We start from the raw sequence: 23,473 nt of genomic DNA on the forward strand, positions 1-23,473 counted from the left end.
CACCAGGTATTAAGTAGGAAGTTCTTGTGGATAAGTTTTCCAAATGTAATTTATGAATTTACTATTGTGGTGGTAGTGAAGCTATTGGCATTAATGATAAAAAAAAAACAGTTTCAGGGGATGCTGTTATTTTCTGCTGCTCATTAGATGTTCAACCTATGCCATGTCTAGCTAGTAACCATCTTGTAGGTAATGTGTCCACTGCCACTGATAATGTCTGCTGATGTGTACATTCAGTGTGATAATAAGGAGGATCTGGATCTTCATCATGAAGCAGCCTGGAAGCTTGTAAATCACGTAGATACTCATCCCCTCTATTATTACTAAGCTCCGGCAAGAGTTCAATGATGATCCCTTGAAATATCTGTGAAATGATTGGGACGTTACATTCAGAGGAGATCCAACTGTACTGCTCCATTTTTAATTGTGGGAGAGTCTTTCTCGCCTGAATGGAGTGTATATCTGTTTAAAGCTTTATGTATTCTGACTCTGCCTCCATGTTTTGCATTTCTCTTACCCCCTGGGGGGCAGCCACATCCTCGCAAACAGGTGTCGTGACAATGGGCATGGAGTACTCAAAGATATAGTCCGGTTTGGTATTAAGGTCTTCCCCTCCTCTCTGTGTGTCTACATGTCTCCTACATCGCTCTGCTGTGGTTACTTCTGTTACCATTGCAGGATCCAGCTTGGGTTCTTCCACGTGCGTACAATGCACCAACTGTATAAGGTTTTTTTATCTTCAGCACATATTCTCCTCAAGCTCAGTCAGAAGGTTTTGTATGAGTGCGGTATTGACCTCCATGTTCTAGGCAACGGAGAGTTGTAAATATGGTATTTTAAATGTTAACCCCAGTTAAGGGGGGAGGGTGTAGTATCAATGTAGATAAGGCCTCTGTTCATGGTTTTTGCAATCTTACTCGGCTCTCTGAGACTGTGTATATATCAAACTTTGTAATATTAAGATCATTGCTGTTTAGCTGTAATATACAGTATATCCAAGTCTTCTATCTAATTGTTGTCGTAAGGTATGGAAAGATGATAGAAATCCTCACTATCTCATTTGTATTTTAATACATTTATATTTTAAACTAGCAGTGATTTTACGCATTCTGATTATCTCCTTTAATACATACTTTATTAAGTGCACTCAAGAAGAGTACTAGATTTTCTTGAAATTACATATCCTAAGGTTTTATAATTTTGTTTTGTGAAATTAATTTTAATCACTGACCAAAATATAATCAAATTTTAAAAAATGTTATTGAAATTGCTAGTTTGCTGAAATTGATGATTATTAATATGGGGACCAATGTAACAATAAAAAGCATCACATTGGTGATTACATTACTTGAACCTTTTGTCAATACTGGAATAGTTCTATTCACAGAGGTCTCTTTCAATGCTTTAGATACTTTACAGTAATGGATTACAAAACTAGTATTTCCTACTGGCTTGAATTGAAACCTCCAGTTGAAATATTGTTGGTATCTTTTATCGTCCTTGTTCAACTTCAGAAGAAAAGAAGCCAGTTCCTTAGGACTGTGAAAATCATCTACATGTATAAATTAATCTGGGGGTAGAAAACTTCATAGCTGGCATGAGGGATCCCATTACCACTGGCACAATTCCTGAGCTAAGTGAATTATACAATAGTTTTTCAGTGATATAGTCTTCATGATAGATCACCTTCTTAAGAGCTGACTACAAAAGTGCAACTCTTGGCAGGGCCCTCTACCCTATAATTGTTTTGTTTTGTACTCCCCCTTTGTTTATAGCGCTGCAGAATCTGTTGGCGCTCTACAAATAACCGATAATAATAATTACTGTTTTTAAAAGCCAGATAGAACTTGTACGTAGAAAGAATCTTTGTAGAATTTCTTCTAGGGAGCAACATTCTGCCATCACCATACATATCTATTGTAATGTATTTCTTAAGCTCCAAATAGTATTTTGTCCTCTGGTAGTTTGGATTGCAATTACTTACTGCCCAGAGCACAAGTTTAGTCTTTAAAGGAATTGTAAAATTTTCATGTGAGTCATGCTTCTCCAGCCATCCATAAGGAGTGAAGATATCAGAGTCTGACTGTTAGGTCATGGTGAGGTTGATGAGGTTATCCATTAATGCCAGATTTGGACTGTGATATGAAAACTCTAAATTGAACCAAATCCAATATTGTTTTGAGGGTCTATGCATTTTGGGCAGTTGTTCACTAGAGCTACATACATCTCTGTGATGCAGAATAACAGCATCAGCTTCTGTGTATAAATTGTGGTCAACTGTGTAGAAACAACCAGCTGCATCAAAGGGATGAGGGCTCTGATTGAGTGGGATCTGCAACCGATAGGGCAATGTCCAAAGGAGAATAATAAGAGGCTTATCTTGTATCAAAGATGACTCCAGTTGTGAAGAAGTTATTGTTGTTTTATTGTCTACTTTATATTGTGTTTTTTGTATTTGTTATTATAATAAAATAGAGAGAACAAAATAAATGAAAATATCAGTTGCAGGATTGTAAAGAATAAGATATTTTTGAAAAAAATCATATTCATGGCTTTCACAGTTTATGGAACTCTTTAAAATAAAGAAACATCACACTTAGTTACAGCACCGTAATCTTACTAAGGGTTTCAGAAATGTTTTCACTGCATCTTTACCATATAATCTGAAAGCTTAGATGTCTTCCTGTTGTGGCTGTTGGATAAGAGAAGTAAAATACATGTTTAAAATATTAATAAATTGAGTATATGGGTTAATTTAAGATAAGCGCCAAGTTGTTATCCTTATGCTCCCTCACAGGCAATCTTCCCTATGATTACCAAATCACTAAACATATACCTTTAAATTTATATAGTTTGGGATTATGTTTTCTAATCTATGTTTTAAATAAATTACATATATATAAAATATCAATCTCCATATCTTCCTTTAAGCTCTTCAAGCGCTCCCAAACTATATAAATTTAAAATATTAATAACACACTTGTCTTAAAACTATAAAACAGTATATAAAAGTATGAAAATATATTGTAAACACCTTCAAGTAGGCATGTATAGATATATAATTATAATTTACTGCCTCTGCAATTGATTCCTGTAGTTACTGTTGTTCTCATTGTCCATTTTTTAAAGGGACATAAAACTCATGATTCAGATAGAACAAACATTTTTAAACATATTTCAAATGTATTTCTATTAACACATTTTCTTCATTTTCTTGTTATCCTTTGTTAATAAGCAGGAAGGTAAGTTCCGGAGCATGCACGTGTCTGTAGCACTATATAGCAGCAGTTTTGTAACAATGTTATACATTGGCAAGAACACTAGAGGGCAGCACTATTTCCTGTCATGTAGCGCTTCAGACATGTGCACTATCTGGATATCTATTTAACAAAGAATAACATGAGAATGAAGCACATTTGATAAAAGAAGTAAATTGGAAACTTTTTTAAAAAATTATTTTTTCTATCTGAATCAAGAAACGTACATGTTGTGTTTCATATCCCTTTAACTGGAATGTCTGGTATTTCAAATGTCTGTCCAGGGAATTAAATCTAAAAATGTAGAAACTCAACTCATTGGATCTAATGTTGGAGTATATTTGTCAGGGGAGTCAGGACCATGATTTGTATCTGATATGGTCATATAACTTGACAAGTTGAAGGACGTGGGGTCTGACAGGAGCAGCAGGGCCATTTAATTTTATTTATGCCCCTAACCTACTGCTTCCCCTGGTCACTTGCGGGTAGTTAGGTTGCCAGCTGTGCTCTACAGAATTACTTAAGATATCACACTTGTTTAAAGGTTAAAAAAGCTTCTTTAATAACAAATGAAAAGTCCATAACCATGGAGGGATTTGTCATAAGGCAAGGAAAGCAGCTGCCAAAGGTTAATAATTCTTTAAGAATTATTCTCTAGGGAAATTACTATTTTCCCATGAGCATTGGGAATGTATTTATGGAAAAGCCAACCAAATCTGGGCTTAGGGTGATAGACTTTCAAGAGGCAACAGATAGTCATCTGAGATTGAGTTCTGGATCTGGTATAATTTCTAACTCTGCCTGAATCTGCTATTATGAATCACAGGCATGTTGTGTGTGGACAAAGTTATAATCTACAATCAATTACAAAGCAACAAAGAGGAGAAGCAAATAAAGTAAGGAAATATACTCTTACAAATGAATTCACAGGCTCCCTCACCATCCAGTAGACAAACTCCTGCAGCAGGACGGTCAAGATGTGCAGTTGTGTTTTTAGGATGTTTTAGAATGTAATTGGTCTCTTCTGACCTAGCAAGCAGATACAAATGAAGTTACCATCATGACACAAATATTGGCCTAGATTAGGAGTGGAGAGCAGCTCATAATGCGCAATGTGGTATTTAGAGCTTAGTTTCACACAATCAGGTTTTACAGCTTGTTAGTTAGAATGTTTAAAGGGATATGAAGCTCAAACAGTTTCTTTTGTAATTCAGACAGAGCATACCATTTAAAAAAAGTTTCCAATTTATTTCTAATATCAAATGTGCTACATTCCCATCATATTCTGTGTTAAAGAGATACCTAGGTAGGCATCTGAGCACTACATGGCAGGAGATAGTGCTGCCATCTATTGTTTTTGCAAATGAATAACATTCATTTGTGCTACAGAAATGGGTAGGCACCTAAGCATATGTCCCTGCTTTTCAACAAACGATCACAAGAGAATGAATACAAATTGATACTAGAAGTAAATGATAAAATACAAATTTTGGATTTTATATCCTTTTCACCAAAGCATTTTAATGCAATTGATTCTTTTATAGTGTGCCCTACACTTTCAATAGGAAAAAGTAGTAGCTCTCCCACTGCGCCTTTATAAGTTGTTGGTTGAAGGGACAGCCTACTAGCCTGGTCAAAATTAAACTTTCATGATTTAGATAGGGCATGCAATTTTAAACAACTTTCCAATTTTTTTTTTATCATCAAATTTGCTTTGTTCTCTTGGTATTCCTTGTTGAAAGCTAAACCTAGGTAGGCTTATATGTTAATTTCTAACCCCTTGAGCTCTGCCTCTTATCTCATTGCATTTTGACAGTTTTGTATAACCAGACAACGCTAGTTCATGTGTACCATATAGATAACATGAAATTGCGAAACTACCTAGGAGTGAGCACTGATTGGCTAAAATTCAAGTCTGTTAAAAGAACTGCAATAAGGGGGAATTATGCAGAGGCTTAGATACAAGGTAATAACAGAGGTAAAAAGTATATTAAAGGGATATGAAACCCAATTTTTTTTTTTTTGTTATTCTGATAGAGCATGCAATTTTAAGCAACTTTCTATCTTACTCCTATTATCCATCTTTCTTCGTTATCTTGGTATGCTTTGTTGAAGGAGCAGCAATGCACTACTGGTTTCTAACTGAACACATGGTTGAGCCAATGATAATCGGTATATATATGCAGCCACCAATCAGAAGCTAGAACCTAGGTTCTTTGCTGCTCCTGAGCTTTCCTAGATAAACCTTTCAGGAAAGGATAACAAGAGAAGGAAGCAAATTAAATAATAGAAGTACTAAACAACTAGAAATACTAATTGTACAAAGAGATACACTTAGGATTATTTAGAAAAGAATGCCACAAAAAAATATATATTTCTTTAACTCCAAATGTTCATATAGCTGTGAGATTACTCTATTTGTTTAAAATGTTCCATAACATTCATACTTGAATACTTTATTATAGCAACTAGGAACAAACATTCACACAGAAGTAGCCTGAAAGGGTTAAAAACACTTAAACCCAGTTAAATTGGATTGATATAATAAGCAGTGCTATATGTATTCAACCTGATGCCCACAGCATAATAATAAAGGATAAGCTAAGCCCTTACAATCCGAGGGCTATTTTACTTTTAAGTAGTTATATTTTTTAAGGTAAATAGTAGGCACCAGGAATCAACAAATATATAGGTAGATGAAGATTCTGTTATTAACTAGGCAAGCAGTTAAAAAGCGACAGACAGGAGAGAACTAGCTTCTCCTGCTGGACCCCTGACGCGCGTTTCACAGAACGCTTCCTCAGAGGGGGTGCGGGCCGCTGCTACTCAGCGTTATTTATGTGGGTAGTTGTCCCACCTCATGCCCCTGATTCGTTGTCCCTCTCGATTTTGAATAGATCTGATTGGCCGCTCATTCTGTCTGTAGTAAGAATAGACAGTGGCATCCGGTATTACGTAGCGTAAGGAGGGAGTGTGAATAGGGGGGCGTGTATGATGTTACTGATGGACCAATCATTACTAAGTGAACAGGGGGTGTGTATGTTATGTGGTAACGATTGGATGATCACTGCAGATGGTAAACAAAGCATTGAGAGTTAAGAGTTACTTAGTATCATAACATAACAATGCTTAGTAAGGAATTATTGTATCGTACCGCAATGGCATAATTGGGATCTTAGTCTTTAAAGCAGATATATGAAGTATATGATTTGTAAGCGAACGCATTAGGGAATATAACGTGTTTTTGAATGATTGTGCGGCTGGTTACTTCATAAAATAACAGCATGTGAAAGGATGCTGGAATTTCATAGTATCTTGAAGTGTCACTATTACTGTTTGCTGATGTATAATACGTCTATCCAATGTTAGACTTAATCCAATGGATTACATTATTTAGCATACTGTTAGAAAGATAAGGAGCGAACTATAGTCTAGCCGCTAACCAATCACTATTGTTTTGTTGTGTATATAATGCGTTCTGACAGATAGGTGAACCACTAGACAACTAATCGCCATATAGGATCTTGTTGTATAATTTTTGATAATTTAATTTTTGAATAAAGTTCAGAGTAGTAATTATTTTTTGTGAGATAATATAATTTAATATTCCCAGCGTATGTTGCACTGTTTGGGAATCATTGGGAGTGATTCTGAACCCGATCAGTGAATGCACTGACATCATATAGTTGTGTGTTAAGTTTCACACTGTATTGCATTGTCTATATTTCTATCTGCCGATGTGTATGTAATTTTAAACTGATGTACTCTCAATGAGATAGAGCGTATCCTGCTATTTGACCTACAGATAGACACTTTTATTTCAATCTCCATATACATGAGAAACGATCAGGCCAGTAAATAAAATTGATAAATTGTTATCTAGGCTATAGATTTTTATTTAGAATCCCAGGTGTGGGTTATCATTGAAGAATAGAAATTGTGCTGTGTAACAAAAGGTGATTGGATTAAACATGGGAAATAAGATGTGTAAGGGATAGGAATAGATATAAACATAAAAGTGAAGGGGGAAAGAATATAGTATATACTCAATTACAGTATATTCCTGATGTGAGTTATCTAGATATAATGGTCAGTCTGTACTGTGAGAAAAGGAAGTGCATGGTGACCTCAGCGTGCTGAGAATACCAGTCTCAAGTGTAAAATGGAAGTAAAAGAAGGGAAATAACGATAATATATTAGGCTAATAATAGCCATTGGTAGAAGTGGGAAGTGATGCATATATATAGTGTGAAAAGGGGAGTGTGATAGGGAGCATCTCTCATATATTGAGTGTGGGTCAAGACAAGGGTAGTGAATCTTATTCATGTAAAACTATGAATGGGGCCAATAGTGTGCCCCCTGTTGAACAAATAATGTGAGGAAAATAATGTACTGTTTAGAAAGTGACAAATTATAAATTCCATGTGTAAGAAAAAGACTGGAACTTTAACTAATGATTTTTCTATGTACTGTTTGGATTAGTATATTATTAGGCTGAATATTTGGATACGGTGAGTCTACATAGTTATTTCTCTGAGACTAAGTCCCTTATCTCACATTATTTAAATAATATCCTCTGCGTTATACATGTATGGTGGTTATTATACCAATCAGGATGTTTAGCAATTAACATCCTATATGGGTTGGTCTAAGGATAACCTAAATGTGTATTTTATCCCAAAATTAGGTGAATGTATTTCTTAACTTAAGGGTTAGATATATACAAAAAAGTTGTTAAAGTCATTCATGCCAAAGGGTTTAACCGCATTTAGAAGATATATCCATTTACACTCCATTTTTAATAGAACCTTTTCAATGTTGCCACCTCTTATGCCAAGAGATGCTTTTTGGATCACAGTGTATTTTAGATCTCTGGGTGAACCATTATGGTGTGATAAGAAATGCTTGGCCACAGAGGTGATTTTTTTGCCTTTATCTTTATCTCTTTGAGCATATTTGATGTTGTAAACATGTTCCAAGATACGTGTTTTTATCTCCCTTGTCGTCATGCCAACGTATGCCATTTGGCAGGAGCAATAGAGTACATATATTACTCCTATGGTGGTACATGAGAAATGTGCTTGGAGGTTATATACTTGTCCTGTTTTTTTAGTTATTGTTTTGGTTTTCAGAACATATTTGCAGGCTGAACAGGTACCACATGGGTACATACCTAAGTTTGTGTCTTTTTTCTTGGCAGTTCTTACAAAATGGCTGGATACCAGTTTGTCTCTCAGATTGTTTGGTCTCTTGTATCCTAATGAGACTCTGTCGCCTATTAATGGCTTGAGAGTTTCATCGTTTTGGAGTATGTTCCAATGATCATTAATGATTTTGATAACATGCGGCATCTGGGGATTGTATGTTGTAATGAGTCTGGGACATGACTCTTGAGGTGTTTTGCTTTTTGGGATTAATAAGTCATCTCTGCTTTTCCTAAGTGCTTTATACTTGGCTCTTTTTATGGATTTCTTACTGTATCCACGTGCAATTAGTCTTTGTGCTAAAGCTACACTTTCCTGTATGTAGATCTCATTGGTGGTGCAGTTCCGACGAAGTCTCAGAAATTCCCCGTATGGTATTGCTTTCAGGGTACTTGGAGAGTGAGCACTGGAATGATGTAGAAGAGTATTGGTTGATGTTTCTTTTCTAAACATTGTGGTATTAATGAATCCTTCATTATTTTTGAATATTTTTAAATCCAAAAAGCATATCTCTTGTTGGTTAGCCTCAAAAGTTAATTTGATGTTAAGATCATTCTCATTAATTCTCTTCATAAAGATTTCAAGTTGTTCATATGACCCTTCCCAGATGAAAAGCACATCGTCTATATATCTTAACCACATTGGAATGTGTTCAGTATATTTTTCAAGGTCATCAGAAAATACATTGAATAGTTCCCAGTAGCCAAGAAATAAATTTGCGTATGTCGGCGCGCAAGCTGTACCCATAGCGGTACCTTGGGTTTGCAAGTAGTACCTGTCATTAAATGTAAAGAAGTTGTGAGTCAGGACAAATTTCAAGAGTTGAATTATAAAGTCATTATGTAGATTGTTGTCATTATTATTTGAAGCCAAATAATATTTAATGGCTTTAATTCCATCTTCGTGTTTTATATTTGTGTACAGGGACTCGACGTCCGCTGTAACTAGCCACATATCCTCAGATAATTTAATGTTTTGTAACAGCTGCAATACCTCCATTGTGTCACGTACATATTAGGGTATGCTCGTGAGATATTCTCTTAATCGCAAGTCTACAAATTTACTTGCATTTTCTGTTAAGTTGTCATTTCCTGACACAATAGGTCTTCCGGGGGGTATTGAGGAGTTTTTGTGCACTTTCGGTAGAAAGTATAAAGTGGCAATTTTAGGGTTGTCCTTTATCAGATACTTTTTCTCTGAATTAGATATTATATTGGATTTCCAAGCACTTAATATCATTCTGTTATATTGGGTAAGATATGAACTCTGAGGGTTGAATATCAACTGTTTGTAACAAGCAGAATTAGATAATTGTTTTTTAGCCTCATCCATATACATTTGTTGTGGCCAAAGGACCACATTCCCACCTTTATCAGATGGCTTGATTAGAACATCATGCCATGATTCTATCTCTCTTAGTGCATTAATTTCATTGATGATAAGGTTTTGTTTGGCCCTGTATATGGGCAATTGTTCGATTTCTTTACAAACCATCTTGCAAAAAATCTGTATCTCTGGAGATATAGAAAAGGATGGAACATAAGTAGATTTAGGTTTTACATTTGATTTCCAAACAGAAGATGCAGGTTCATCTGCTTGAGTATCTGTGTCAATTGCTGTTTGCATATCTGTACTGGCTGCAGATAACTCTTGCAATATATCTACAGTTAGTAAATCTTCTGCATTCAAACTGTTTGGATTAAAGGCATATAGTTTTTAAGTAGTATTTTTCTGGAGAACAGATGGATGTCTTTTATTACCTCAAATTTGTTTAGTGAGTTTACCGGGCAGAAAGACAGTCCTCTAGATAGTACAGATTTGTGTGTGGTACTGAGTGTATAGTCAGAAAGGTTAACAATCCTCATTTGTTCATCCTTATCTTGCTGAAGGGACTCAATTCCCTTCTTCTTGTTGACTGTCTCACTGGGCCTGAAAATTTCCGTTTGTTGCCCCTGTTCTGAGTGTTGGACTGATTGGTTAAAGTAACCGGTGGAGTTATGTTGTGGGGGGTTTTGGACAAAAAAGATGATGAGGAAGAGGAAGATGTGGAAGATTGTACTGAGCTGTAGCTCTTAGGTCTGGCACTATTAATATCTGTGTTGCTAGTACTATCAATGTCAGTGTTTGTGTCTGAGTCATTATCTGAAATATCAGTTTCACTCTCTGCACTGCTCTCAGATTGTTGAACAAGATATCTGTTACCCCTGTATCTAGAGGTGACATTACTACGCCAACGATAAACCCTTTGATTTTGAAAGTCTTCAATATCTCTCTGCAACTTTTGTTTTTTAGTTGCTATTATTTCTTGCTCCAATTTGTCCAATTCTTTTTGGTATTTATCATACTGATTTTTGTAATCTATTTTGTCATTAAATTGAGACAATTGGGCATTATATTCTTCAATTTCAGAATCTAACTTTGTTAGTTCAAGTTTATCGTGTTTAATTAATATATTTATTAATTTGAGAGAGCACTCTGACAAGGCTGTTTCCCATTCTTTGGTTAAATCATTGTTGTAAAGGTTGAAGGCTGGAAATACCTTCATCCTCAACCCTCTGGGAATTATGTGTTTTTCTGCATACTTTTCAAAGAAGTGCCAGTTCCACCATCTTTTAGATTGTTTATGTAAGGTTTGATGTAATTTACATAACACATTGTTTAATTCATCCTCATTGATTTGTATATTGTCCCTAGTGGAACTGTTGAAAATAGAGTTAAGTTCTGTGAGTCGTTTCTGATGGCGATTAGCCATGTCTGATTGAATATTCATTTTGTGAGTTTTATTACTTATCGGATCCCCAAAGAAAAGGGCTAAACCCAGAAAAGGAAATCTAGGTATATTCTCCCAAAGAACTAAGCTTTGAAAATGTGGTGGGGGATGGTTGGAGTTATTCAGTGGTAGATATTGTACCTATTATATAAATCAGAGAGGGTATAAAATATACCAGTACTTAGTAGTCACTTATAATAGTTGTGGTACACATATAATGTGGATTCTTAGAGAGCAGAACTAAACAACTAGAAATACTAATTGTACAAAGAGATACACTTAGGATTATTTAGAAAAGAATGCCACAAAAAATATATATTTCTTTAACTCCAAATGTTCATATAGCTGTGAGATTACTCTATTTGTTTAAAATGTTCCATAACATTCATACTTGAATACTTTATTATAGCAACTAGGAACAAACATTCACACAGAAGTAGCCTGAAAGGGTTAAAAACACTTAAACCCAGTTAAATTGGATTGATATAATAAGCAGTGCTATATGTATTCAACCTGATGCCCACAGCATAATAATAAAGGATAAGCTAAGCCCTTACAATCCGAGGGCTATTTTACTTTTAAGTAGTTATATTTTTTAAGGTAAATAGTAGGCACCAGGAATCAACAAATATATAGGTAGATGAAGATTCTGTTATTAACTAGGCAAGCAGTTAAAAAGCGACAGACAGGAGAGAACTAGCTTCTCCTGCTGGACCCCTGACGCGCGTTTCACAGAACGCTTCCTCAGAGGGGGTGCGGGCCGCTGCTACTCAGCGTTATTTATGTGGGTAGTTGTCCCACCTCATGCCCCTGATTCGTTGTCCCTCTCGATTTTGAATAGATCTGATTGGCCGCTCATTCTGTCTGTAGTAAGAATAGACAGTGGCATCCGGTATTACGTAGCGTAAGGAGGGAGTGTGAATAGGGGGGCGTGTATGATGTTACTGATGGACCAATCATTACTAAGTGAACAGGGGGTGTGTATGTTATGTGGTAACGATTGGATGATCACTGCAGATGGTAAACAAAGCATTGAGAGTTAAGAGTTACTTAGTATCATAACATAACAATGCTTAGTAAGGAATTATTGTATCGTACCGCAATGGCATAATTGGGATCTTAGTCTTTAAAGCAGATATATGAAGTATATGATTTGTAAGCGAACGCATTAGGGAATATAACGTGTTTTTGAATGATTGTGCGGCTGGTTACTTCATAAAATAACAGCATGTGAAAGGATGCTGGAATTTCATAGTATCTTGAAGTGTCACTATTACTGTTTGCTGATGTATAATACGTCTATCCAATGTTAGACTTAATCCAATGGATTACATTATTTAGCATACTGTTAGAAAGATAAGGAGCGAACTATAGTCTAGCCGCTAACCAATCACTATTGTTTTGTTGTGTATATAATGCGTTCTGACAGATAGGTGAACCACTAGACAACTAATCGCCATATAGGATCTTGTTGTATAATTTTTGATAATTTAATTTTTGAATAAAGTTCAGAGTAGTAATTATTTTTTGTGAGATAATATAATTTAATATTCCCAGCGTATGTTGCACTGTTTGGGAATCATTGGGAGTGATTCTGAACCCGATCAGTGAATGCACTGACATCATATAGTTGTGTGTTAAGTTTCACACTGTATTGCATTGTCTATATTTCTATCTGCCGATGTGTATGTAATTTTAAACTGATGTACTCTCAATGAGATAGAGCGTATCCTGCTATTTGACCTACAGATAGACACTTTTATTTCAATCTCCATATACATGAGAAACGATCAGGCCAGTAAATAAAATTGATAAATTGTTATCTAGGCTATAGATTTTTATTTAGAATCCCAGGTGTGGGTTATCATTGAAGAATAGAAATTGTGCTGTGTAACAAAAGGTGATTGGATTAAACATGGGAAATAAGATGTGTAAGGGATAGGAATAGATATAAACATAAAAGTGAAGGGGGAAAGAATATAGTATATACTCAATTACAGTATATTCCTGATGTGAGTTATCTAGATATAATGGTCAGTCTGTACTGTGAGAAAGGAAGTGCATGGTGACCTCAGCGTGCTGAGAATACCAGTCTCAAGTGTAAAATGGAAGTAAAAGAAGGGAAATAACGATAATATATTAGGCTAATAATAGCCATTGGTAGAAGTGGGAAGTGATGCATATATATAGTGTGAAAAGGGGAGTGTGATAGGGAGCATCTCTCATATATTGAGAGTGGGTCAAGACAAGGGTAGTGAATCTTATTCATGTAAAACTATGAATGGGGCCAATAGTGTGCCCCCTGTTGAACAAATAATGTGAGGAAAATAATGTACTGTCGCTTTTTAACTGCTTACCTAGTTAATAACAGAATCTTCATCTACCTATATATTTGTTGATTCCTGGTGCCTACTATTTACCTTAAAAAATATAACTACTTAAAAGTAAAATAGCCCTCGGATTGTAAGGGCTTAGCTTATCCTTTATTATTATGCTGTGGGCATCAGGTTGAATACATATAGCACTGCTTATTATATCAATCCAATTTAACTGGGTTTAAGTGTTTTTAACCCTTTCAGGCTACTTCTGTGTGAATGTTTGTTCCTAGTTGCTATAATAAAGTATTAAAGTATGAATGTTATGGAACATTTTAAACAAATAGAGTAATCTCACAGCTATATGAACATTTGGAGTTAAAGAAATATATATTTTTTTGTGGCATTCTTTTCTAAATAATCCTAAGTGTATCTCTTTGTACAATTAGTATTTCTAGTTGTTTAGTTCTGCTCTCTAAGAATCCACATTAGATGTGTACCACAACTATTATAAGTGACTACTAAGTACTGGTATATTTTATACCCTCTCTGATTTATATAATAGGTACAATATCTACCACTGAATAACTCCAACCATCCCCCACCACATTTTCAAAGCTTAGTTCTTTGGGAGAATATACCTAGATTTCCTTTTCTGGGTTTAGCCCTTTTCTTTGGGGATCCGATAAGTAATAAAACTCACAAAATGAATATTCAATCAGACATGGCTAATCGCCATCAGAAACGACTCACAGAACTTAACTCTATTTTCAACAGTTCCACTAGGGACAATATACAAATCAATGAGGATGAATTAAACAATGTGTTATGTAAATTACATCAAACCTTACATAAACAATCTAAAAGATGGTGGAACTGGCACTTCTTTGAAAAGTATGCAGAAAAACACATAATTCCCAGAGGGTTGAGGATGAAGGTATTTCCAGCCTTCAACCTTTACAACAATGATTTAACCAAAGAATGGGAAACAGCCTTGTCAGAGTGCTCTCTCAAATTAATAAATATATTAATTAAACACGATAAACCTGAACTAACAAAGTTAGATTCTGAAATTGAAGAATATAATGCCCAATTGTCTCAATTTAATGACAAAATAGATTACAAAAATCAGTATGATAAATACCAAAAAGAATTGGACAAATTGGAGCAAGAAATAATAGCAACTAAAAAACAAAAGTTGCAGAGAGATATTGAAGACTTTCAAAATCAAAGGGTTTATCGTTGGCGTAGTAATGTCACCTCTAGATACAGGGGTAACAGATATCTTGTTCAACAATCTGAGAGCAGTGCAGAGAGTGAAAATGATATTTCAGATAATGACTCAGACACAAACACTGACATTGATAGTACTAGCAACACAGATATTAATAGTGCCAGACCTAAGAGCTACAGCTCAGTACAATCTTACACATCTTCCTCTTCCTCATCATATTTTTTGTCCAAAACCCCCCACAACATAACTCCACCGGTTACTTTAACCAATCAGTCCAACACTCAGAACAGGGGCAACAAACGGAAATTTTCAGGCCCAGTGAGACAGTCAACAAGAAGAAGGGAATTGAGTCCCTTCAGCAAGATAAGGATGAACAAATGAGGATTGTTAACCTTTCTGACTATACACTCAGTACCACACACAAATCTGTACTATCTAGAGGACTGTCTTTCTGCCCGGTAAACTCACTAAACAAATTTGAGGTAATAAAAGACATCCATCTGTTCTCCAGAAAAATACTACTTAAAAAACTATATGCCTTTAATCCAAACAGTTTGAATGCAGAAGATTTACTAACTGTAGATATATTGCAAGAGTTATCTGCAGCCAGTACAGATATGCAAACAGCAATTGACACAGATACTCAAGCAGATGAACCTGCATCTTCTGTTTGGAAATCAAATGTAAAACCTAAATCTACTTATGTTCCATCCTTTTCTATATCTCCAGAGATACAGATTTTTTGCAAGATGGTTTGTAAAAAAATCGAACAATTGCCCATATACAGGGCCAAACAAAACCTTATCATCAATGAAATTAATGCACTAAGAGAGATAGAATCATGGCATGATGTTCTAATCAAGCCATCTGATAAAGGTGGGAATGTGGTCCTTTGGCCACAACAAATGTATATGGATGAGGCTAAAAAACAATTATCTAATTCTGCTTGTTACAAACAGTTGATATTAGACCCTCAGAGTTCATATCTTACCCAATATAACAGAATGATATTAAGTGCTTGGAAATCCAATATAATATCTAATTCAGAGAAAAAGTATCTGATAAAGGACAACCCTAAAATTGCCACTTTATACTTTCTACCGAAAGTGCACAAAAACTCCTCAATACCCCCCGGAAGACCTATTGTGTCAGGAAATGACAACTTAACAGAAAATGCAAGTAAATTTGTAGACTTGCGATTAAGAGAATATCTTACGAGCATACCCTCATATGTACGTGACACAATGGAGGTATTGCAGCTGTTACAAAACATTAAATTATCTGAGGATATGTGGCTAGTTACAGCGGACGTCGAGTCCCTGTACACAAATATAAAACACGAAGATGGAATTAAAGCCATTAAATATTATTTGGCTTCAAATAATAATGACAACAATCTACATAATGACTTTATAATTCAACTCTTGAAATTTGTCCTGACTCACAACTTCTTTACATTTAATGACAGGTACTACTTGCAAACCCAAGGTACCGCTATGGGTACAGCTTGCGCGCCGACATACGCGAATTTATTTCTTGGCTACTGGGAACTATTCAATGTATTTTCTGATGACCTTGAAAAATATACTGAACACATTCCAATGTGGTTAAGATATATAGACGATGTGCTTTTCATCTGGGAAGGGTCATATGAACAACTTGAAATCTTTATGAAGAGAATTAATGAGAATGATCTTAACATCAAATTAACTTTTGAGGCTAACCAACAAGAGATATGCTTTTTGGATTTAAAAATATTCAAAAATAATGAAGGATTCATTAATACCACAATGTTTAGAAAAGAAACATCAACCAATACTCTTCTACATCATTCCAGTGCTCACTCTCCAAGTACCCTGAAAGCAATACCATACGGGGAATTTCTGAGACTTCGTCGGAACTGCACCACCAATGAGATCTACATACAGGAAAGTGTAGCTTTAGCACAAAGACTAATTGCACGTGGATACAGTAAGAAATCCATAAAAAGAGCCAAGTATAAAGCACTTAGGAAAAGCAGAGATGACTTATTAATCCCAAAAAGCAAAACACCTCAAGAGTCATGTCCCAGACTCATTACAACATACAATCCCCAGATGCCGCATGTTATCAAAATCATTAATGATCATTGGAACATACTCCAAAACGATGAAACTCTCAAGCCATTAATAGGCGACAGAGTCTCATTAGGATACAAGAGACCAAACAATCTGAGAGACAAACTGGTATCCAGCCATTTTGTAAGAACTGCCAAGAAAAAAGACACAAACTTAGGTATGTACCCATGTGGTACCTGTTCAGCCTGCAAATATGTTCTGAAAACCAAAACAATAACTAAAAAAACAGGACAAGTATATAACCTCCAAGCACATTTCTCATGTACCACCATAGGAGTAATATATGTACTCTATTGCTCCTGCCAAATGGCATACGTTGGCATGACGACAAGGGAGATAAAAACACGTATCTTGGAACATGTTTACAACATCAAATATGCTCAAAGAGATAAAGATAAAGGCAAAAAAATCACCTCTGTGGCCAAGCATTTCTTATCACACCATAATGGTTCACCCAGAGATCTAAAATACACTGTGATCCAAAAAGCATCTCTTGGCATAAGAGGTGGCAACATTGAAAAGGTTCTATTAAAAATGGAGTGTAAATGGATATATCTTCTAAATGCGGTTAAACCCTTTGGCATGAATGACTTTAACAACTTTTTTGTATATATCTAACCCTTAAGTTAAGAAATACATTCACCTAATTTTGGGATAAAATACACATTTAGGTTATCCTTAGACCAACCCATATAGGATGTTAATTGCTAAACATCCTGATTGGTATAATAACCACCATACATGTATAACGCAGAGGATATTATTTAAATAATGTGAGATAAGGGACTTAGTCTCAGAGAAATAACTATGTAGACTCACCGTATCCAAATATTCAGCCTAATAATATACTAATCCAAACAGTACATAGAAAAATCATTAGTTAAAGTTCCAGTCTTTTTCTTACACATGGAATTTATAATTTGTCACTTTCTAAACAGTACATTATTTTCCTCACATTATTTGTTCAACAGGGGGCACACTATTGGCCCCATTCATAGTTTTACATGAATAAGATTCACTACCCTTGTCTTGACCCACACTCAATATATGAGAGATGCTCCCTATCACACTCCCCTTTTCACACTATATATATGCATCACTTCCCACTTCTACCAATGGCTATTATTAGCCTAATATATTATCGTTATTTCCCTTCTTTTACTTCCATTTTACACTTGAGACTGGTATTCTCAGCACGCTGAGGTCACCATGCACTTCCTTTTCTCACAGTACAGACTGACCATTATATCTAGATAACTCACATCAGGAATATACTGTAATTGAGTATATACTATATTCTTTCCCCCTTCACTTTTATGTTTATATCTATTCCTATCCCTTACACATCTTATTTCCCATGTTTAATCCAATCACCTTTTGTTACACAGCACAATTTCTATTCTTCAATGATAACCCACACCTGGGATTCTAAATAAAAATCTATAGCCTTGATAACAATTTATCAATTTTATTTACTGGCCTGATCGTTTCTCATGTATATGGAGATTGAAATAAAAGTGTCTATCTGTAGGTCAAATAGCAGGATACGCTCTATCTCATTGAGAGTACATCAGTTTAAAATTACATACACATCGGCAGATAGAAATATAGACAATGCAATACAGTGTGAAACTTAACACACAACTATATGATGTCAGTGCATTCACTGATCGGGTTCAGAATCACTCCCAATGATTCCCAAACAGTGCAACATACGCTGGGAATATTAAATTATATTATCTCACAAAAAATAATTACTACTCTGAACTTTATTCAAAAATTAAATTATCAAAAATTATACAACAAGATCCTATATGGCGATTAGTTGTCTAGTGGTTCACCTATCTGTCAGAACGCATTATATACACAACAAAACAATAGTGATTGGTTAGCGGCTAGACTATAGTTCGCTCCTTATCTTTCTAACAGTATGCTAAATAATGTAATCCATTGGATTAAGTCTAACATTGGATAGACGTATTATACATCAGCAAACAGTAATAGTGACACTTCAAGATACTATGAAATTCCAGCATCCTTTCACATGCTGTTATTTTATGAAGTAACCAGCCGCACAATCATTCAAAAACACGTTATATTCCCTAATGCGTTCGCTTACAAATCATATACTTCATATATCTGCTTTAAAGACTAAGATCCCAATTATGCCATTGCGGTACGATACAATAATTCCTTACTAAGCATTGTTATGTTATGATACTAAGTAACTCTTAACTCTCAATGCTTTGTTTACCATCTGCAGTGATCATCCAATCGTTACCACATAACATACACACCCCCTGTTCACTTAGTAATGATTGGTCCATCAGTAACATCATACACGCCCCCCTATTCACACTCCCTCCTTACGCTACGTAATACCGGATGCCACTGTCTATTCTTACTACAGACAGAATGAGCGGCCAATCAGATCTATTCAAAATCGAGAGGGACAACGAATCAGGGGCATGAGGTGGGACAACTACCCACATAAATAACGCTGAGTAGCAGCGGCCCGCACCCCCTCTGAGGAAGCGTTCTGTGAAACGCGCGTCAGGGGTCCAGCAGGAGAAGCTAGTTCTCTCCTGTCTGTCGCTTTTTAACTGCTTGCCTAGTTAATAACAGAATCTTCATCTACCTATATATTTGTTGATTCCTGGTGCCTACTATTTACCTTAAAAAATATAACTACTTAAAAGTAAAATAGCCCTCGGATTGTAAGGGCTTAGCTTATCCTTTATTATTATGCTGTGGGCATCAGGTTGAATACATATAGCACTGCTTATTATATCAATCCAATTTAACTGGGTTTAAGTGTTTTTAACCCTTTCAGGCTACTTCTGTGTGAATGTTTGTTCCTAGTTGCTATAATAAAGTATTCAAGTATGAATGTTATGGAACATTTTAAACAAATAGAGTAATCTCACAGCTATATGAACATTTGGAGTTAAAGAAATATATATTTTTTTGTGGCATTCTTTTCTAAATAATCCTAAGTGTATCTCTTTGTACAATTAGTATTTCTAGTTGTTTAGTTCTGCTCTCTAAGAATCCACATTAGATGTGTACCACAACTATTATAAGTGACTACTAAGTACTGGTATATTTTATACGCTCTCTGATTTATATAATAGGTACAATATCTACCACTGAATAACTCCAACCATCCCCCACCACATTTTCAAATAATAGAAGTAAATTGGAAAGTTGTTTAAAATTGTATTCTCTATCTGAATCATGAAATAATTTTTTGGGGTGTCATGTCTCTTTAATATAACAGTGTTGGTTATATGAAACTGGAGAATGTGTAACAAAGGGATGATCTATTTTTTTAAACAATTACAATTCTGGAGTACACTGTCCCTTAAAGTGTTGCTCGTGAGCACAATCAGAGATACCACTTCGACTTTTAACACTTTTGAGAAACAGGTATGACCTGTTATTGCTACTGTGCATTTATAAAGAAGGTGTATAGCAAAAATCTTTACCAAAAACTCCTATATCTCTGGGGTGGAGCTTGGCCACGCTGGCAGATGGCCGTGTTTTAGAGAAGCTCCTTACCCCCATGTCAGTAAAAGCTGATTAAGCTGGCATATTCCACTCCACAACCCTTCCAAAGTAGGGTCTGTACATATTAAGCAGCCTCTTGCCATAGGTATGATGCCACAATTAAACTAACCCATGAGCAATACAAAGCAGCGTTTGGGAGCAGCTATAACCCTGCTAACGGGCCTACATTACAACAATGTTGCACTGCACAACCAGCCTAATCAAGCAGAAGATCACAGCAGGCGACGGCGCTCCAACTGAACAACCAACCTCAAAACGCTCTCTGGCACCAAAGGCTAACCGCCCGCACCTCTAACACCGTGAATCGGCACCGACAGCTCCAGAGGCCGCACATCTTACACAGGCCCACAACCTACAGGACAGTGCGAATAAGGTGAAACAAGGCGCCTTTGAACGCTGATCTGCAAATCTGCAGCTCCATAAGGCAAACTACATAATCTACTCTAAAACTGGCTAAGAAATGCTAACAGATAACCTTAAGGGCTCACAAGAGGTAGTATAAATAGTCCACACATTCTACATACAGCTAGGCCACTGAGCAAGCCATCACTCTACAAGACCCTCTTAGAGAAAATATGACTATCCGTCATACATTCACCAACCAAACTCACCAATGCCACACTGTATTAGCAAAGATGACTTACAACACTTATCATCTAGGGATGATATAAAAAATGTCATGCAAGAAATGCACACCCTCTTTGGCGATCTACGAAAAGACAGTACGTTGGACACCCGAGTGCTACAGGCGGAGGAACTATTGGATCCCACATGTACTACCATGCACCTAAACACTACAGAGATACAGTCGCATAGTAAACAGCTACAACTTCTCACCAACAAGATTGAGGACCTTGATAATCATTGCCGTAGGAACAACCTACGCATCAGAGGAATATCAGAATAAGTTCATCCTCCAGTGATCGAGGGGTAATTGCAAGCTTTTTTCTGCATAATAAAATGAACCCCCTCTTTGCTAGATGCCACTATGGAAAGAGCATACAGAGCACTGCGGCCTAAAATTTTAAAGATAAAGAGGAGCACCTTCAATGTGAGCTAAACACCAAATTCACTATGTTGGAGCAGAGATACAGCCATTTGTTTACCTATCAACAGCAACACTGCAAAAGAGAAGGGGCCTTGCTCACATCACATAATCTCTCCAAGCAAAGAAAGTTCAGTACCGCTGGGGATTCCCTGTCTCCATCATTGCCGCTCACAACAACAAAACGGCAATGTATAGGCCAGGAGATGACCTGGCCACTTTCTACTCAGCGATCTCAATCCAAGTGCCCACACCAGAGCACACAGGCGCTGCTTCTTCTGAATCTGCTAAATACCTCCTCAAACTGTAACTTGATGGAGGAGCTCTAATTTGCAACCTTCAACATGATCAACGTGGTGCTAACCTAGCAAACACCTATCTGTATCCTTTCAATAAGCATATTACCTTACTCCAACATCTAATATATTGTATTATGTGTATTTCCCCAATACACCTGAGGATTTGCATACTTTAAAATATAATTTCTTCAAAATAGCTTGGATCCCCAATATATTGGATGCTATTGATTGTACCCATGTATCTGTGCAGCCTCCAAAAGCAAAATCATTCCCTCGACATACAAGTAATATGTGATGCCAACTTAATAATCATGAGTGTACAGTCAGGATTTCCAGGATCAAGACATGACTCCTTTAATCTAAAAAAAATGGCTTTTTATGACAAGTTTCAGGAGGGACAAATGCCAGAGGGTATTCTTCTAGGTAAATGTCTCTTAGAAAAATTTAAATATGTATAGTATAGTATTAACTTAATAATTTTGCTAATACAAATGGTCTATTTATTGCATGCAGGAGATTCTGGCTATTCATGCTTTTTGTTGTTGTTTACACCAGTCAACAATCCATCATCTGAAGAAGAATTACAGTATAATGAAGCACACAAATCTAATACATGTGCCATAGAGCGGACATTTGTAGTTTTAAAGAGAAGATTCCAGTGTTTAGATAATTTTGGTGGAGTCCTGCAATATGCCCCAGAGAAAGTTGCAAAGATAGTTTTAATTTGCTATATGCTGCACAATATAGCAATTAGAATACCAAATGTGAAAATGGAGATATTAGATTTGGCAGAGTATGAATAAAATACCTTAGCACCCATAGAGCCAAATGATGCAAAGGGAGTCAAAGCTAGAGCTTAGTATATTCAGGCAATATTTGCACAATAAACATTTTCATGTACATTTTTTGTATGCTACAGATGTTCATGGATTTTATGTTATATTAAATCCTTATTTTTCACTTATCCAAAATTTGTTTATTTTGGTTGTCCTAAAATTATTTAATTAAAAACTTGATGAAACATAATTTGCAACCCATACTGTAAAATAAACCAAAAGATGTAAGAAATGCTCTTCAAGATAAGATTATTATGTATTTAAACAACTACAGACTGCACTCTTGACTTTTTTGGATTCTAAAGCTATGGTAGATGGGAGATGACTTCAGTAATGACCAATATGCATACGTGAAAACACTGCCATATCTTAAATGCGGTACCATATGGACATATCAAACTTGCGCATTAGAAGAAACATATGTGTACACATATATAAAAGGCACAGGCCATGGTTTGGCAGACAAAGGGTACGCAACAGGATATACAAAGGAATAAATGCAAGGTTATATTCCCTCAGTGTCCCAAAATTATATGGAATAGAGTTAAACTGCATGACCAAAATCACCAAGTGATTATTAAGTGCGTGAAAATTAGAGTAACCGGTAGAGAAAAGCCAAGCTTCCACTTAGAGATAGGGATACCAAAGGCTACCCATCCAAAGTGCTGTGAGCCCCCTGCAGACAACCCCCAATCAAGGGAGTAATATCGCATGTTGCAAACATAGAGCCACCATGCCCACTCAATGTACCCCAGGAATGTAGCATGTTTGGTCAGAATCATAGAAGATCCTTGAAATCTGGCATAGTGTTCAAGCCACCCAGTTG

General features: G+C 36.0%; 1 protein-coding gene across 7 annotated transcripts in view; it reads right to left on the reverse strand.

Moving 5' to 3' along the window:
• The window catches only part of LOC128665909 (3-galactosyl-N-acetylglucosaminide 4-alpha-L-fucosyltransferase FUT3-like), a 139,777-nt gene that overhangs the window by 49,729 nt on the left and 66,575 nt on the right, over positions 1-23,473 (reverse strand). For 2 of the 7 annotated variants that reach the window (XM_053720163.1, XM_053720161.1), the window contains exon 2: positions 4,174-4,286. The exons of 3 other annotated variants lie outside the window; for them this stretch is intronic. The gene's annotated coding sequence lies outside the window, so the exon portion shown is untranslated. The remainder of the gene's footprint in view (positions 1-4,173; positions 4,287-23,473) is intronic. 2 more of the 7 variants (XM_053720165.1, XM_053720164.1) reach the window with 2 other exon arrangements.

The sequence above is a fragment of the Bombina bombina genome, chromosome 7 (assembly GCF_027579735.1).
Source record: "Bombina bombina isolate aBomBom1 chromosome 7, aBomBom1.pri, whole genome shotgun sequence".
In the NCBI taxonomy this organism is placed as follows: Eukaryota; Metazoa; Chordata; class Amphibia; order Anura; family Bombinatoridae; genus Bombina; species Bombina bombina.